Here is a 16,512-nt window from a genome sequence, read left to right on the forward strand (position 1 = left end):
CATTCCTCATTCACATCTCCACGTAGCAAAAACTCACATATCCTCATGCGTTTGTTTTGGGTGTTTTGGAGTGTTTTCACTTGTCACAAACAGGGCAGAACATTCACTTGAATGGACTACCCTATGCACAACAATCACCCCAGAGAAGTTCCAGAGCTCTTTTTGGAGTGGAGCATGATGTGTTACCACAGTTTTTGTTGCATTTGCTGCACTTGGGGTGCCTTTAACCTCTTGCTGTCCGCCTACCGCATATTTACTGAAGCAGGTTGGCTCTATTGCACAAAATGGTGTATCTGATTGTACAATCTCTGTTTACCTATTATGTAGTTTTTATCAAAACTATATAATAGGAGGACCAGGCATATGCACGTGTGGGGAGATGCCGGGGATACTGTGAAAACATAGTTGATGGATGAAGGTATGCTAAAGAGATCAGCTGGTATACTTACTGGTTTCTCCATCCTGCATCCAATGTCAGGATGTGATGAAGCTTTATAAGAAATACAGCAAGGGCTAAGGTAAGGCCTTGTTCTCAAAATCAAAGAAAGTTTGTATTTTTCTGCAACCGAGGTACTTTATTATTACAAAGAGGAGCTACATTTTAGGGAAAGAAAAGTGAACTAAGCTTTTAAAAGTCCTTACATTCTCTACCTGTTTTGTGTTGTTTAGGAGGGTGTTGTGGAGTAATGCTTCACATAAATAACCCAGTTCTGCAGCTGTCCAGCTGTAAACTAGATTTTAACACTGTCTGTCCTAACAAATGGTTAGAAATTTGGTAACCACACTCCTGCACAGGACACAGCCACTGTTAACACACGTGGGCCGAATGTCAGGCAGCACCAACTGGTTCAATAGAAACCCGCTGACATTCGGCCCGTGAGCACTGCAGCCAGGCCGTTTCTATTGAAGGGGCATGACCGAAAAAGGTCTGCTGATCAGCCAATGGCTGAGAGTGCTGACCGGAGTGTTCTGGCAGAAGAAGTCGTCCATCTGTCAAAACACAATAGAACAGCAAGGGAGATCATTGTACTAACATTACATTGTTAGTACAGTGGCTCTGAGTGGAGCTGTCAGGTTTGTTACATTCAAAAAAAATATATTAGTGTGTACCAGGCTTTAGACTCCAGAAATTCTTAGAATCATTCATAACACCTTCCCTTTAGGAACATCTAAAAGGTAAAATATTTTTTAGGTATGCCATGTGAATGAGAACACATAATAAACAAATAGTTGAGTTTTCTCAAATTTGACTGCAAAAGTGTAAATATCCTTTAAGGATTACAAAGGACATACAATTTAGAATATTATTCATGAAAAATCATAAGCTAGGCAACTGTGTGGTTTACTTTAAATTATTATCCTTATTATCTTTATCATTTTTGCATGGTTGCATCTTAAAGATTATAACAACTATTTAACCACTATTTTAAAATCCTCATGCTGCAGACCTAACAATAAGCATTTGAAGATTTAATTTTGATTAAATAAATTATATTGCTAATTAATCAGTTTATAATAGGATTTGGACTTAAGTTTTGGACTCACTAACAACATGGATTATTTTTAATCACTATAACGTTGCATAAGGAATCCGTTACACCACATGGATTGACCCATGGATTATTGAATACTGTATTTTAAAAAATTTTTGCTTGTTTTTTTACATGCTATTTGAATTATTACTATATAGGTTAAGCAGATTTTTTTTTTCTTTCTGAAGGAGCTAACAACAGGGATTTTAGATTGTAAGCTTTAACGAGCAGGGCTCTCTGATTCCTTCTGTATTAAATTGTATTGTAATTGTACTGTCTGCCCTTATGATGTAAAGCGCTGCGTAAACTGTCAGTTCTAAATAAATTCCGTATAATAATAATGTTCTCTCTCAGACAGCTTCCAGTCTTCTATTTGAAATATACATTTGTTATGTCCTATCAAAAAGTGGGGGTCGAAGTCTTGACAAAGTGATTGGTTAAAGATAAACAAAAATTTAAAAAAAGTATACTTTAGATGTTTTCTCTTTTGGATAAACCTAAAAATTATATCCTCTTGCTAATCTATCAGGACAGAAAGGACAGTTTATTTTAATTTAATGCCTTTCCATCTCATTAACATGATTTAAAATGTTAACGGTTTTCGGTAGCCAGAAAAACAAAGCTTTCAGTCCCATGTGGCATTATCATAAAAAAACAAAAACAAACAAAGGAGGCTTTGTACTTTTCTATCTGGTTAGACTTTATAAAACACAGAAGATCGTGAATTTCATTTCTTGAGATCTTTTTAAGATAGTCTAAGTGAGTTAGTACCATATGTTGTATTTTCTAGAGTCAAGTCGGTCAATTCCATCCTTTTGTGACTTTTTGTGGTGACAGGTCAAAGTTATGTTACCTTTTTGTGTGTTAGTGCTACTTACTTTCCTCAAACCAGTGCCGCACCTGCTTCTATAACAAGTGTTTGTAAGTACTTCTGTGTTGTACACAAATTTTTGTAGATATGTCCAAATCAGCACAACTTTCGCCTCCTGAATACTGTCACCACTGCATTTTGTAAATTGGAGAAGTGCATATTTCATGGTGAACAGGTTAAATTCCTGGGTTATGTCATTTCCACTGCTGGTTTTTTGATGGACCCAGAGAAACTTTCAGCAGTCCTACAGTGGCCCTGACCCGTGGGTTTCCGTCCTCTGCAGCGTTTTCTTGTCTTTGCCAACTATTATCGGAAGTTTATTCGAAACTTCTCGTCTCTGGTCAAGCCCCTGACTGATATGACCAGAAAGGACGGTAACCCACAGAGTTGGTCTCCGGAGTCCATTAAGACCTTTGAGTCTCAAGGCTGCCTTTGTTTCTGCTCCTGTGTTGGCACATACTGATCCTTATGTTACCTTTTATCCTCAAGGTTGATGCTTCTGAGACTGGAGTTGGCATTCTTTTGTCTCAGTGTCCTACATCTGAGAGCGCTATGCATGCTTGTGGCTACTTTTCCAAGAAATTGTTACCTGCAGAGTGCAATTATGAGATTGGTGACAGAGAGCTGTTAGCAATCATTTTAGCCCTGAAAGAACAGAGCCATCTCCTCAAAGGTACCACTCTGCTGGTTCTCATTCTTACTGACCATAAGAATCTCACATTCTTGTCTAAGGCTAAACGCCTCGCTCCCAGAAGGGTGCGATGGACTCTTTTCTTGTCTAGTTTCATCTATATTGTCTCATTCTTACCAGCAGCTGCCACTAAGAATGTAAAGGCTGATGCTTTGTCATGACAATTTTCCTCCACTTCTAAGATGAAGTCGGTTCCTAGTTCCTGTGATTCCTCCTGATAATATTCTGGCTACAGTTTGCACCAGTCTCACTTCTCCTTTGGGTGCTGCTCAGGTCCATGCTCCTCCTGAGAAACCTTGTGACCGCTGCTTTGTCCCAGAGAGTCTCCATACTGCCTTGCTCCAGACTTACCATTCTTCCAAGGCTGCTGGCCACCCTGGGAAGAATCAACTTGTTTGGGCCATTTCCCAACAATTCTGGTGGCCTAGTCTATGTGCTGATGTAACTGTCTTCATAGCTGCCTGTTCCGTGTGTGCTCAGAGTCAGACTCCACAACACCTTCCAGTGGGCCTCCTACAACCCATACCCAATGGAGAAAGGCATTGGACCCACCTGTCTATGGATTTCATTGTGGAGTTACCCAACTCCCAGGGCAACAGAGTTATCCTTATGTTTTCCACTTAATAAGTTCCCCACTTCTAAGGAACTGGCTTCCATTCCATTTTTGCTCGGGAGATCTTTCGCTTACATGGGCTACCCCTAGGTGATTGTCTCGGACAGGGGTAGTCAGTTTGTGTCTCGGTTCTGGCGAGCCTTTTGTTCATGTCCGTTAAAAAGATAAAGAATGATTTTGTTCATAGTTGGGAATTCAGCTTGCTTTCTCTTCTGGGTATCATCCGCAGTCTAATGGGGCCGCAGAAAGAGACAATCAGTCCTTGGAGCAAATCCTACGTTGCTATATTTCTGACCATCATAACAATTGGTCAACCCTCTTACCATGGGCGGAGTTTGCTCACAATAGTGCTTTGAATTCTGCTTCCTGATTGTCCCCATTTATGGCAAACTATGGTTTCTAACCTTCCATGTTGCCTGACTTGTTTGTTCCGCAGAGTATTCCTGCGTTAGAGGAGCATCTCCGTGGTCTTCATTCCATTTGGGCTCACGTCCAGGAGGCTTTGGGACATGCTAATGATTGGTACAGACTCCATGCTGACCGTAGACGCATGCCTGCGCCTTCCTACCAGGTTGAGGATAGGGTCTGGCTGTCATCTTGTAAACTTCGACTTCATGTTCCCTCTCTGAAGTTCGCACCTTGGTTTATTGGGCCTTTCTGTATTCTTCACAGGATTAACCCAGTGGCTTACGCATTAGACCTTTTTCTAATATGCGTATCTCAAATGTATTTCATGTCTCCTTATTAAAACCTTTGGTCTGCAACCGCTTTACCACCTCAGTGCCTCTTCCTTACCCTGTACATGTTGAGAACATGAGGAGTATGAAGTACAGACCATTGTTGACTCCCATAGGTTCTGTGGGCACATACAGTACCTGGTGCATTGGAAAGGGTACAGTCCAGAGGAATGCTCTTGGGTCTCATACTCGGACGTACATGCCCTTGTCCTTCTCCATGATTTCCATAGACGTTTTCCCCTCAAGTCCGGTGTTCCTCCTAGGGGGAGTGGGTACTGTCAGAACTGGTCTCAGCCCTTCTTCGTCTAAGCTGCCGCTCAGCTGTCGGCTAATTGCCAGCTCTTATCTCTTCACAGTGACTCAGCTGTTGATGATATCCTGCTTGTCAGTCCTGCCTACTTAAACCGTCCAGCACAGATGATCTCTGCCTTTGCCTTGGTCACATCTCTAGAGACGCTCATCTCTGGCTCCCTGACGTTTTGGCTTGTCTGACTATCCGTTCCGTTTCCTGAACTCTGGCTATGTTTGACTACGTTTACTCTGTTTACCTTTTTTATTATTATTAAACAAGTGTGATTTAACTGCACTTCTGTCTCAGTCTGATTCATGGTTTCTGACACAGAGTCCTCTACGTTGGGTCAATTTACTCTCCAGTTTTGGACCCCTGCAGCATAGTTATATGGGAACAACAAGGCCAATACTTTTTCACAAGGCCTTACAAGGCCAGAATGAAAGATGAATTATCCAGTAGAATAATTTCTACAAATTTAGATAAATTATTATTTCTCTGTAACCAGATTGATATTAGTTTACAGGGGAAGTCACACCAGCGACATTACTTTCCATGTCATCCTCAGCCTAGGCTGCTGTGATCCATGGAACAACCTTCGGTGACTAAGTTCCTGCTGAAGAACCTATGCAGCTAGGAAAAAAAAAAACTCACTCCCAAGGAATGCTCAAGGGACTGAAATCTGGGTGTATCTCTTTGTAGTGGTGTTAAGTGGCATTTTCATGATTTCTGCCTACTTTTGTCCAGGAAACTCTGGGCTCTTCTAGTCTCAGCCATTGATGATGCCAGCCTACCACTTCCAGACGCCTCTCTTTAAAATATCAGCGAGGGTACTTCATCACAAATGGATATGCTTCATTGTGTTACCCAAGACCTCAGTAATCATCTTGAGCCTTTCTTGTTTCCAGCTTAGTTCACCTCATATTAGTTTCGGGCTGGGATTTCTCTTGCTTCTCAACTAGCATTACCAAGTTCTTATGGGAAAAAAACTGTCACCTCAACCACAGCTTCAACCTCCATCCTATTCGCATACACCAACTTCTGGGATTTTTTTTTGTAAAAATTCAGCTGAGGTATTCCCTTCCCCGCAGACCTTTCAACGGTCTCATTGATCTCAGTTCCAGAGCCACTCTGGCTGGGGATTCTATCTATTCTTTATCTGTCTCTGAATCCAAGGCCATGTCATAGTATATTACTGATATTCAATCACAAAACTCCATTCCCATCCACTAAATATGTCTCTCTGAGGCCATGCATTGACTATTGGGGCTTAAAAGTTACCATAAAGAATCAGTTTCCATTGCTCTTAATTACTGAATTCTCCATCAGGTTAAAAGAGGCTTCCATTTTTACCAAAATTTGTTCTTAGGGGCACATTTTGTTTAATATTATAAAATAATGTAGCACTGACCCCCGAAGGAGCTGTTGGTTTTATTTGGGCTTACCGTTACCTCACCTGCTCTCTTCTCCGTCACAAGGGTCCCGTTGGAAATTAGCCCAAATGATGTTGAATCCGACACTTAGTCCTTTTTTAACATTTATTCAGGATAAGCACAAATGTCCTTCAAAAGAGGGTCAAATGATAAAGGGGGAGTTCAGGCACCTAGTAATTGTGGATTAGAGGTATTGGTAAAATCTAGAGGACAAACAGCTCCACAGAGTAGATCCAGAAACCATCGGATAGGCCCCTCTCACTTGACCTAGCAGCCGATGAGATGCTCAACAAAGTCTCTGCCACAGACTTGTCAATTAAACTAAGAAATCTTGAGAGTTTTTAAGAACTACCATACAGTACCAGTTTCTTTCAGCCGACCCGGCGATACTGTATGGGTGTTGATCCTGGTTGCGTCCTCCAACTGAGTCCCCAGGCTCCTCCAGAGACACCAGCCCTGTGCTCAGTCCTCTACTAGAAAAGTTCTTCCCTGGATCCTCCAGTTTTTTTGGCCTCTCCCTGCAGGTGAGACAGCACAGGACCACCCCTGGATCAGTAGGCCCCAAGACTTTTCTGGATCTACCCTCTCAGATGCAAAGCCTCGAGCCAGCTGGCCCTGAGGCATTGGACCATGTGACACAGACCCCAGGCCAGGAGGCCCATGAGGTCGGGATAGCGGACCCCGGAAAAGGAACCACCAAAAAATGAAGTTGGTACTTTAAATACCCTCTAACAGAATGCACAGCAGGGAAGCCACTTCCACTGAGCTATTCCCGAGCAAGAGGTGGTATTCAATACATCCAGGCTGCTGCATTTCCACACTTACCGGAGGTGACATCGACACCTACGGTCAAGTGGGAACCAGTGCAACCCAGCTGGACTGGCACAGAAACCAGAACTTTTACTAAAAATTAGCCTGAGCCCAACTGCAGCTTCAGACAACTAAATTTGAAAAATAATAGCGTCTGCCCATTAGGAGCAGTGCGCTACATTAATATATTTTTACTGATTATTTTTTTCTTTATATAAGCTTATAAAAACATACAAAAAAGTTAAAAAGAAAAAATACAGGAAATATGCAAAAGCTATTAAACGTGTATATCCAGACAATCAACCTCTAAGGGAAGGTAGAATGTGATTATTATACATATTATGAGAAAAATAGAGGGTTAGGCATAAATACTACTATGTATCCCGAATCTTAAAAATAAAGACATAACATATTCATTGGATTATAAAAATTTAATTATTCATAAACGTCACTCTCTGCCTGGGGGGGGGGGGGGGTATATAAGGCAGCCTAGGAAATGGGCTGCCCCGCTCGTAGCAGCCGTTACCTCAGTGAAGGACTAAAGACTGGTATTGGTGATGTATAGGAATCATCATATGACAGCTCACAAGTTTACATCTTTTACGGAGCAATGGATCCACATGGCCCACATTTTCTGAAATTTGTCATATTTCTCTTTACATTTACAGTATAAACCCAGCGTTCTGCCTCCATAATCCTGTCCACCCCAATCTCCAGTCGGATATAGTAGGGATTATGTCGGTCTTCTAGAAACAAGGCATAAGACAGAGAGGATCTTTAAGAATTGGGAAGGGAGATATTCTATTTACCTATAGTGGCATATCACCCCAGTATTTTTTATTTTTTTTGGACAATGCCACCATAAGTGCATAAACAATCCTGGTTGAGCACAGCCCCTCCAATAGTTTTGGGTGGACCCTGGAAACAAACGTGCTATTTTAACAAGGGTTTTACACCACCTAGAAATTAATTTATAGCATGACTCTTGTATTTTCATGCTTTCATGCTCACCTTGATGATACCTGTGGTGATAAAATGCGTCGTATGGGACCTATGAGAGTGATGAGATTGGGTCTGCCAGGACCCGGACGTGGATGTTACACAAGAGGGAGAAAGTTCTTATCAGCATCATTACATAATTTGATTCCATGATGCTCGTTTTTACATTGGCTTTGTGAGTACCCTGTCACAGTTTAAATACATTTTTTGATTCTTAAGAAATACTGTACCATGAGTTTTTCTCTTCCTGTTTTGACCCATTACGAACATCTTGAATCTTATAAGGAGAGTTTTGTTTGGAGGTCTGCTGATTCTAATGCCACATGGAATACAAATAAGGCATATTTGACCATACGTCATAGGTGGTCTCACCTTCTGGTAAGGTGCATTTCATTTATCAGAGCACATTGAATGTTGGAGGTTTTTTCCATATTCTACTATTTGAGCATTTATCACCATTTCAATTGAAGTTTTATATATCACATGGACTTCCTATATTTATGAACTCTTTCACATGTGTTTAAATACGCAATATTTATTTTTGAATGATTTCTTTGATGTATTTCACTTATTTTAATTTTGTTTGTTTTCACGATTATGTTTATAAGAAAAAAAAAAAAATGCAAGAGAATAAAGTTCTCCTAAGAGGGCAAAGACAGAACACTGTGGTGAATACAAACTCGCTTTATTAGTACAAAGTTTAAAAACTAATTAATTTAAGGAGGGGGATAAAAAGCACAGATTTTAAAAAAATGACAAGGTTGTAATTTTTTTAAATGCGTTTGTGTCAACTACTTGTAGCACTAACCCCCGAAGGAGCTGCTGGTTAGATTTGGGCTTACCGTTACCTTCTGTCTTCCTTGTTGGTAACGGCCCAGTAACTTGAGAGACCGACAACAGATCCACTTGAATGGATTTTATTTGCTAAACGTGGACAATGATCAGTCTCTTAAATTGGGATCAGAGGGTTGGAAAGGGAATTCAGGTACTCCTTTTTTTTTTTTTTTTTTTCACTTCAGCGAAATTTCCCGAGAGACTTATTTCAACCTTCCCAGTTAAAATTTTGGTCTCATCTCCTTTTCACATCATTGTGGGTTACATTTTTATACTTTAATATATTTACTTGTTGGCATTTTTGACTTACTTACAAAACAAGGCACATTGCCACCTAATTTAGCCCCCTTACCCCCCCCCCCCCATCTATGTTCATTGTGTTCTCCCCTAGGTTACCTTCCTCTGCCTACCATCTTCTCTATATACTTTTCTGAGGATTTACATTTTTCCCAACTTTCCCATTTTTCAATGTAGGTCCGAGATCGTCATTTATCTCTATTCTCCAAATTTGCCATTTTATTATGATGCTCTATTTTGTTAAACGAGTCTCTCAAATCGGGAATTCAGGTACTCTTAGCCCTTGTACACACGGTCGGACATTCCGACAACCAAATCCGTCGGATTTTGTCCTACGGATTTTGTCCGAAACTGTTGCATACACACAGTCGGACAAAGTTGTCAGAAAATCTGATCGTACTTAACGTGATGACGTTATTTCAGTATGTTCAGACTAGTAGCCAATAGCTTTGGTCTAGGAATTTGATCTGAGCATGCGTGGCACTTTGTCGGATTGGAAATTCTTTACACATGATCGGACAAAGTCCGATCGGATCATGTTGTCGGAAAATTTTATAGCCCAGCTGGAAAACTTGGTCCGTCGGATACTCTGACGGAAACAGTCCGATGGTGCCCACACACTGTCGGATTATCCGACAACACGGTCCTATTGGACATTGTCCATCGGAATGTCCGACCGCGTGTACAAGGGCTAAGTATCAAAGTCAAAATGTTGAAGAACTTGCTTACTTTGACTGCATCCAGAGAATAGCCATTCGCAACTGGATGTTCACTCAGGTTGGACAGTCCTTCTCTCACAAGGTCTAGCAGCCAACAAGGTACTTACTCATGAACAAGTCTCTGCCACAGACGTTGTTGTAGAACGTACAAGATAATGTCTCTGCCACAGACATTTGTTGTAGAACACGTAGGGAAACTAAGCTTGAAAACACTCGTAGGATACCTGGATCTTACAGCTAGCTTGGCGATATCCACAAGCCCTGATACTCTCAGGTACTTCAGCCCTTCCAGGCTCTTACTAAGAAACCAATCCGTACGTGGTCTTCTTCTGAAGAGTCCTCCCCTGGAATGCTTGAAGTCACTGGGTCTCTCCCAAACCAGAGACGGCACCCAACCCCCTCAGAATCCTCCTTTAGTTTCCTTGCCTCGGGCTAGCCAGCCCCGAGACAACAAGATCGAGTGGATCCGCACCCCAGGCCACAGCCTTCCTGGGGGCTGGTCAGGAGGACCAGGACCATGAAGTCAGTACATCCTTCTGGACTGGAACCCCCGAACCACGTGACATCCGCATCTTAAATACCCTCTCCCAGAAAGCACAGCGAGAGCGCCATTACCACTGGGCGGGCTCCGAGAGAGAGTAACTTAAGCACCCAACCAGACCATAGTTCCATGCCTGCCAGAAGAGACAGTAGTGCCCCCTGTGGCCAGGCTGAACATTTAACAGTCCAGTCAGACTGATGCTGAAGTCTAATTTAGATAACTGTACCCAAACCAAACTGCAGTTTAGGCAATTTTAACTTTGAAAAAAAAACGCATGGCGCATGCTCTTCAGGAGCTGCCGCTACACACTTATCTGAACTTTCCCCCCCGCCTTAATTTAGTTAGTTGTGAAATTTTGTACTAATAAAGTTTGTATTCACCACAGTGTTCTGTCTTTGCCCTCTTTTTTTGATAGGGTAACCAGAACTACATCTTATTTGGTTCATGTGGATGAAGGTGTATGCAATTACTCCCCAAAAAAGTGTTTTCACATTTACTTATCAAATGTAAGATAGATCCAGGCAATCATTTGTTATTTTCTATGTTTTAAGATATTTCTGATCATGCTCAGATTTTTTATTTGTGATACATTTTAAGTACTGCACTTACCATATCGATTGCTATTTAGGGTCAAGACCTTCTGTGCTAGCAGCTATATTTGTACTCACTGCAGAGTCCCCCCCCTTCCTTTTTTTTTAAGTTAGTAGCTGAGTGGCTACCATGCACAGCTGCATCAGATTTAGGGGCTTTTTCAAAAGTGTGTTTGTCTTATTTAACCATTTTTACACTTTCTTTGTGAAATGGTAGGGGTACTTTTGTACCCCCTTACAATTTCAAACAGGGGGGGCAGGATCTGGGGGTCCTCTTGTTAAAGGGGGCTTCCAGATTCTGATAAGCCCCCCGCCCGCAGACCCCCACAACCACCGGCCAGGGTTGTGGGGATGAGGCCCTTCTCCACATCAACATGGGGACATGGTGCTTTGAGGGGTCGCAGACCCCCAAAGCATCCTTCCAATGTTGAGGGCATGTGGACTGGTATGGTTCAGGAGGGGGGGCACTCTCTCGTCCCCCCCTCTTTTCCTGCGGCCTGTCAGGTTGCGTGCTCGGATCGTCAAATTTTTTTTTATTTGATGCGGGGTTCCCCTTAATATCCATACCAGACCTGAAGGGCCTGGTAATTGAATTTAGGGGAACTCCTACACTTTTTTTTTTTAATCAATGAATGAATTGTCGGCTAATACAGAGAACACTCATTGAGTGTTCTCTGTATTATGGGAGCCGACAATGGAAAGTGATTTTAAAAGACTTTTTTTCCTTGCGAAATTACACTTTGTGCAGGGACAGTTCGGGAAACATGCGCCCCTTCACAGGCATACTATAGACACCCCCCAGGTACGAAATTTAAAGGAATATTACACTTTTATTGTTTCACTTTAATCATTATTAAAATCACTGCTCCTGAAAAAACTTTTTTTGCATTGATCCATGTCCCTTGGGGCAGGACCCGGGTCCCCAAACACTTTTTAGGACAGTAACTTGCATATTAGCCTTTAAAATTAGCACTTTAGATTTCTCCCATAGACTTGTATAGGGTGTTTCGAATTTGCCGCGAACAGCCCAAATTGTTCACTGTTCGCTGAACAGGCGAACAGGCAATGTTCGAGTCGAACATGAGTTCGACTCGAACTTGAAGCTCATCCCTATTCCTGAATGCTGTCACTGCCACATCCAATCAGAGCAAAGTAGAATCCACCTACTCTATGCCCTGTCACTAGCGCATCCCATCAGAAGCAGCACAGTCTCATCCTGTTGTTTGCCCTGTCATCCTCACATCCAATTGCTTTCTTCCTCTGCCAGGTCTAATTATACCTGGAACAGCTTTTGTCTCACTGCCCAGACAATGCTTTTATAAGGGGGTGTTTATAAGGGGGCAATTCCCCCGGACCCCCTGCCAGAGGGGACTCTGGACTTCCTTTATATTAAAATGTAAAAATTCTAAAATTTGTTTTATTTAAAAAAAAATATATAACAAAGTGTGTGTGAGCGTCAGGATATGGAACAGCTTACTGTCTTGCCACACTTGAGTGTAGTAATGAAGTGGACTCCTAGCCAGTGGGTTTTTTCCGTGTCTCGAAACCTAGAACCAGACTTCCCACAAGTGATTTTCCATTTCCCGAACCTTTCAGTTTGTGGATGTAAACACCCCACCTTCTGTGCGCCTGACAATACTGTCCACTCAGCAAAAAGAAATGGGAGGTTTACAGAGAAATATTGTACTGTGGTGCATTACTGGGATGTATGACATGCTAGTTCCAATTAACTGTGCAATGTGTATTCTTAAAGTCAATAAAATGGAGAAAAAAAAACTGACAAGTTCTTCTTTGGAACCTATTATATATATATCTATATATATATATATAGATATATATATATATATATATATATATATATATATATCCAATTGCAATTCCTCAGTTATTTTAGTTCACTTTTATATTTGTCATATAATTTAATTTCTATTTTAAGGGCCCCCCTAATGTGAAGTGCCCCAAGCCCCCCAATGTCTAAATCCAGCACTGCCTCTAGCTGATATCCTGGTTACCTTTTCCCGCTGCTTGACCTGACCTCATACTTTGGTTATATACAGTATGTCTACAGCCATCCCAGACCTCTGGTCTGTATCCTGGCGATTTATTCTATTCCACTGTTTCCCACAATTCACTCATCTGGGTCTAATACAACTCATGTTCTCTGTAGTTCATGGTGTTTACTGTAGGCTGAACCTGTGGCCAGCATGCAGTTAAAGTGCTAATAAACCCAAAATCTAAAATATAAGATATTACTGCTTACCAATCCTTAGATGTGATGGCTGCATTAGTTTTCAATTTTTTAGGCTTTTTTCCCCTCTGTTTTCACCTGGTGATCTGACCAGCAACACACCTCCAATGTTAGAGTGCCCTCACTCTGGAGGAATGAGCACAGAGGCAGCTATGGACAGCAGTGTTATCAGTCTTGAGGGAGGAGTGTATGATGGACTAGCAGATTTAAATACACTAACAGATTGAAGCCAAACTCCAGCTCACACTGCAGTTACAACAGTTTTATTCCTTTAGGGATAAAGGTTTTACCTGAATAAATAAATGCTGATGTTGTAAGCACCCTTATGTTAAATAATTTGTCTCAAACTGCTGAGAATGCCTGTTTGGGGGGAAATGTGTCATGTGGAGCTGCTCTGTGGTGTCAACTCGCATGCCAGCTGGTCTTGTGGTGGCGCTGTGTATTGTTGGTTCCTACTGACCATTGTGGGCTAAGGAAACAGATATCCTCTGTTGATATCATACTGAAACTGATTGCTGGGACCCCGAGTATTATTCAAAGTGCTCTGTGATCTTTTTTCTGTTAAGAGGCTGTGCATGGGGGAACACTGTAAGCACTTATATTCGTTTTAATGTCACTTAAAGCACCTTGAGTCACTGGTGGACTTTTGATATGATTTTTGGACTTTTTGGCAAATATGTATTTATGCCTTGCTCTTATTATTCATGTTTATGTTTTTTTGCCTTCGTTTTTGTGATTGCATTTAAAGGGGGCATGTGCACATACATATATATTATACAATGCACATGCCATATTCCAAAATTGGTTGTTTTTAATGTATATCAAAGTAAATACACATTAATTATATAATACATCATATAAACATTGTAGCATCATGCTCAGGCCGCGTACACACGGGCGGACTGTCCGTCCAACTAAGTCCGTCAGACAATCCGACAGACAGTCCGTCCTACTTTTGAATGAACGGACTTGACCACACACGATGAACAGACAGTCCGCTGAAAGCTTGCGCGATGACGTGTACAGCACGTATGACGGGACTAGAAATACGACGTCCAATACACTGCAATGCAACCTTCGGCCGTGTAAATCCTTTCTGAGCATGCGCCATACTTAGTCCGTCCAACTTGCCTACTCACGAGCGGACTGTCCGCTGAAACCAAGTTTGGACGGACAATATTACGGAAATTCCGAAAGACTTAGTCCGCCAGACTGTCCGCTGAAAAAGTCCGCTGAAGCCCACACACGAGCGGACTGTCCGCTGAAACACGTTTCAGCGGACCAAGTCCGTCAGACAGTCCGCCCGTGTGTACGCGGCCTCAGACTGGATATTAGGCAGCAGAATGAAGTGGTTTAAGTTTTAGTTTGCAGACTTTCCACTTTGTCTCTGGAAGTAATTTAGCTGCTAAAAATGCTTTAATAAAGAAAACACCAAACAACACTGATATTTTTGCATGTGTATGAACCAAATGCTTTTAATGGAATTGTATAGCACTGAATAATACATATATCATTTCATGAATAATTGCAATAATGTCCATTTCTGGGGAGCAAATTTGTAGGCTTGGACATTTTAATACCTCAATATATTTTCCATTTCCTGGAAAAATAAACATTATTGCAATTTTTTACTGCTATAGCTTCAGCTTTTACCGTATAAAAAACAAGTATAACTACAGTATTACAACAGAGTAAAAGAAAAGGGAACAATATTAAAAGGTCAACCTGACCTGCAGCCAATTTGGTGATTTCACCTTTATTTTTAGGTTTAAAATTATTTTACTAAAAAGAAAACACGTAGTCCTTTGAAAAATGCCTGCCTGTATACACTAGGACATTAGGCACAATTATAGCATTTATTGATACAATGTAGATAAAGTTTTATGGGAAGTCACTTGGACACCATTTCCCCATAACACTAAACATATAAATAACTCATTATAAATAATGGGATTTTATATTTGTATTGAATAAAACACATAAAAAATGCTTAAAAAACACTTTATTACAATAACAATATTGTATAAATAAACAATTTTTAGGGTACATAGATGCTTGTAACAAATCCCATGTAAATAGATTGATGGCATAACCTTATATTGTCAGATAAACTTTTTCATTTAACTTCGCTGTGAAAAAATACAATTGTTGATGAAATTGTAATAAGTAGTTTGTTCAACACATTTCATAATGAGCTTCTTCTGGAAGAAATACTATTTGACAATAATCGAATGTGCAAAAACAAAAACAGGTACAAGCATTAACCACTTGCTTACTGGGCACTTAAACCCCCCTCCTGCCCAGACCAATTTTCAGCTTTCAGCGCTGATGCACTTTGAATGACAATTGCGCAGTCATACAACACTGTACCCAAATGACATTTTATCATTTTTTTCCCACAAATAGAGCTTTCTTTCGGTGGTATTTAATTATAGCTGGGAGTTTTATTTTTTGCTAAACAAACAAAAAAAGAGGCAAAAAAAATAAAAAATCATGTTTAATAGTTTGTTATAAAATTTTGCAAACAGGTCATTTTTCTCCTTCATTTAAGTGCGCTGATGAGGCGGCACTGATAGGCTGCACTGGTGGGCACTGATAGGCTAGACTGGTGGGCACTGATAGGCTGCACTGGTGGGCACTGATAGGCATAGTTAAGGCGGGACTAATAGTCACAGATAAGGTGGCACCGATGGGCACAGATAAGGCGGCACTGATGGGCAAAGATGGGCACAGATAAGATGGCACGGATGGGTGGCACTAAGGGGCACTGATAGGTACCACTGATAGATGGGACTGATGGGCACTGACAGGTGGCACTGATAGGTGGCTCTGATAGGTGGCACTGCTGGGCACTGATGGGCGGCACTGATGGGCACTGGTAGATGACACTGATGAGCACGGATATGTGGCACTGGGGTGCAGCACCTTTGTTGAGGCAGATTGTGGGCACTGCTGGGTGGCACTGTGGGCACTGCTGGGTGGCACTGTGGGCACTGCTGGGTGGCACTATGGGCACTGCTGGGTTGCACTGATGGGGGGCACTTATTTTTTAATGAGGTGGCACTGGCAGGGGGTAGGTGGGTACTGGCAGGGGGCAGGTGGGCACTGGCAGGGCTGGCCGTGATCGGGACTGATGTCCCGATCACGGCCGCCGGTGATCGGCTCTTTTTTTTCTCCTCGCGCTGTCAGCGCGAGGAGGAATAATAGCTGATTACCGGCTCCGTTGTATCACATGATCAGCTGTCATTGGCTGACAGCTGATCACGTGATAAGGGGTCGGGCAGGCCGCTCGTGCACGGGACGACGTC

This window comes from Lithobates pipiens, unplaced genomic scaffold (assembly GCF_037356315.1).
Source record: "Lithobates pipiens isolate NorthernLeopardFrog02 unplaced genomic scaffold, aLitPip1_a1.2 Scaffold_18, whole genome shotgun sequence".
In the NCBI taxonomy this organism is placed as follows: Eukaryota; Metazoa; Chordata; class Amphibia; order Anura; family Ranidae; genus Lithobates; species Lithobates pipiens.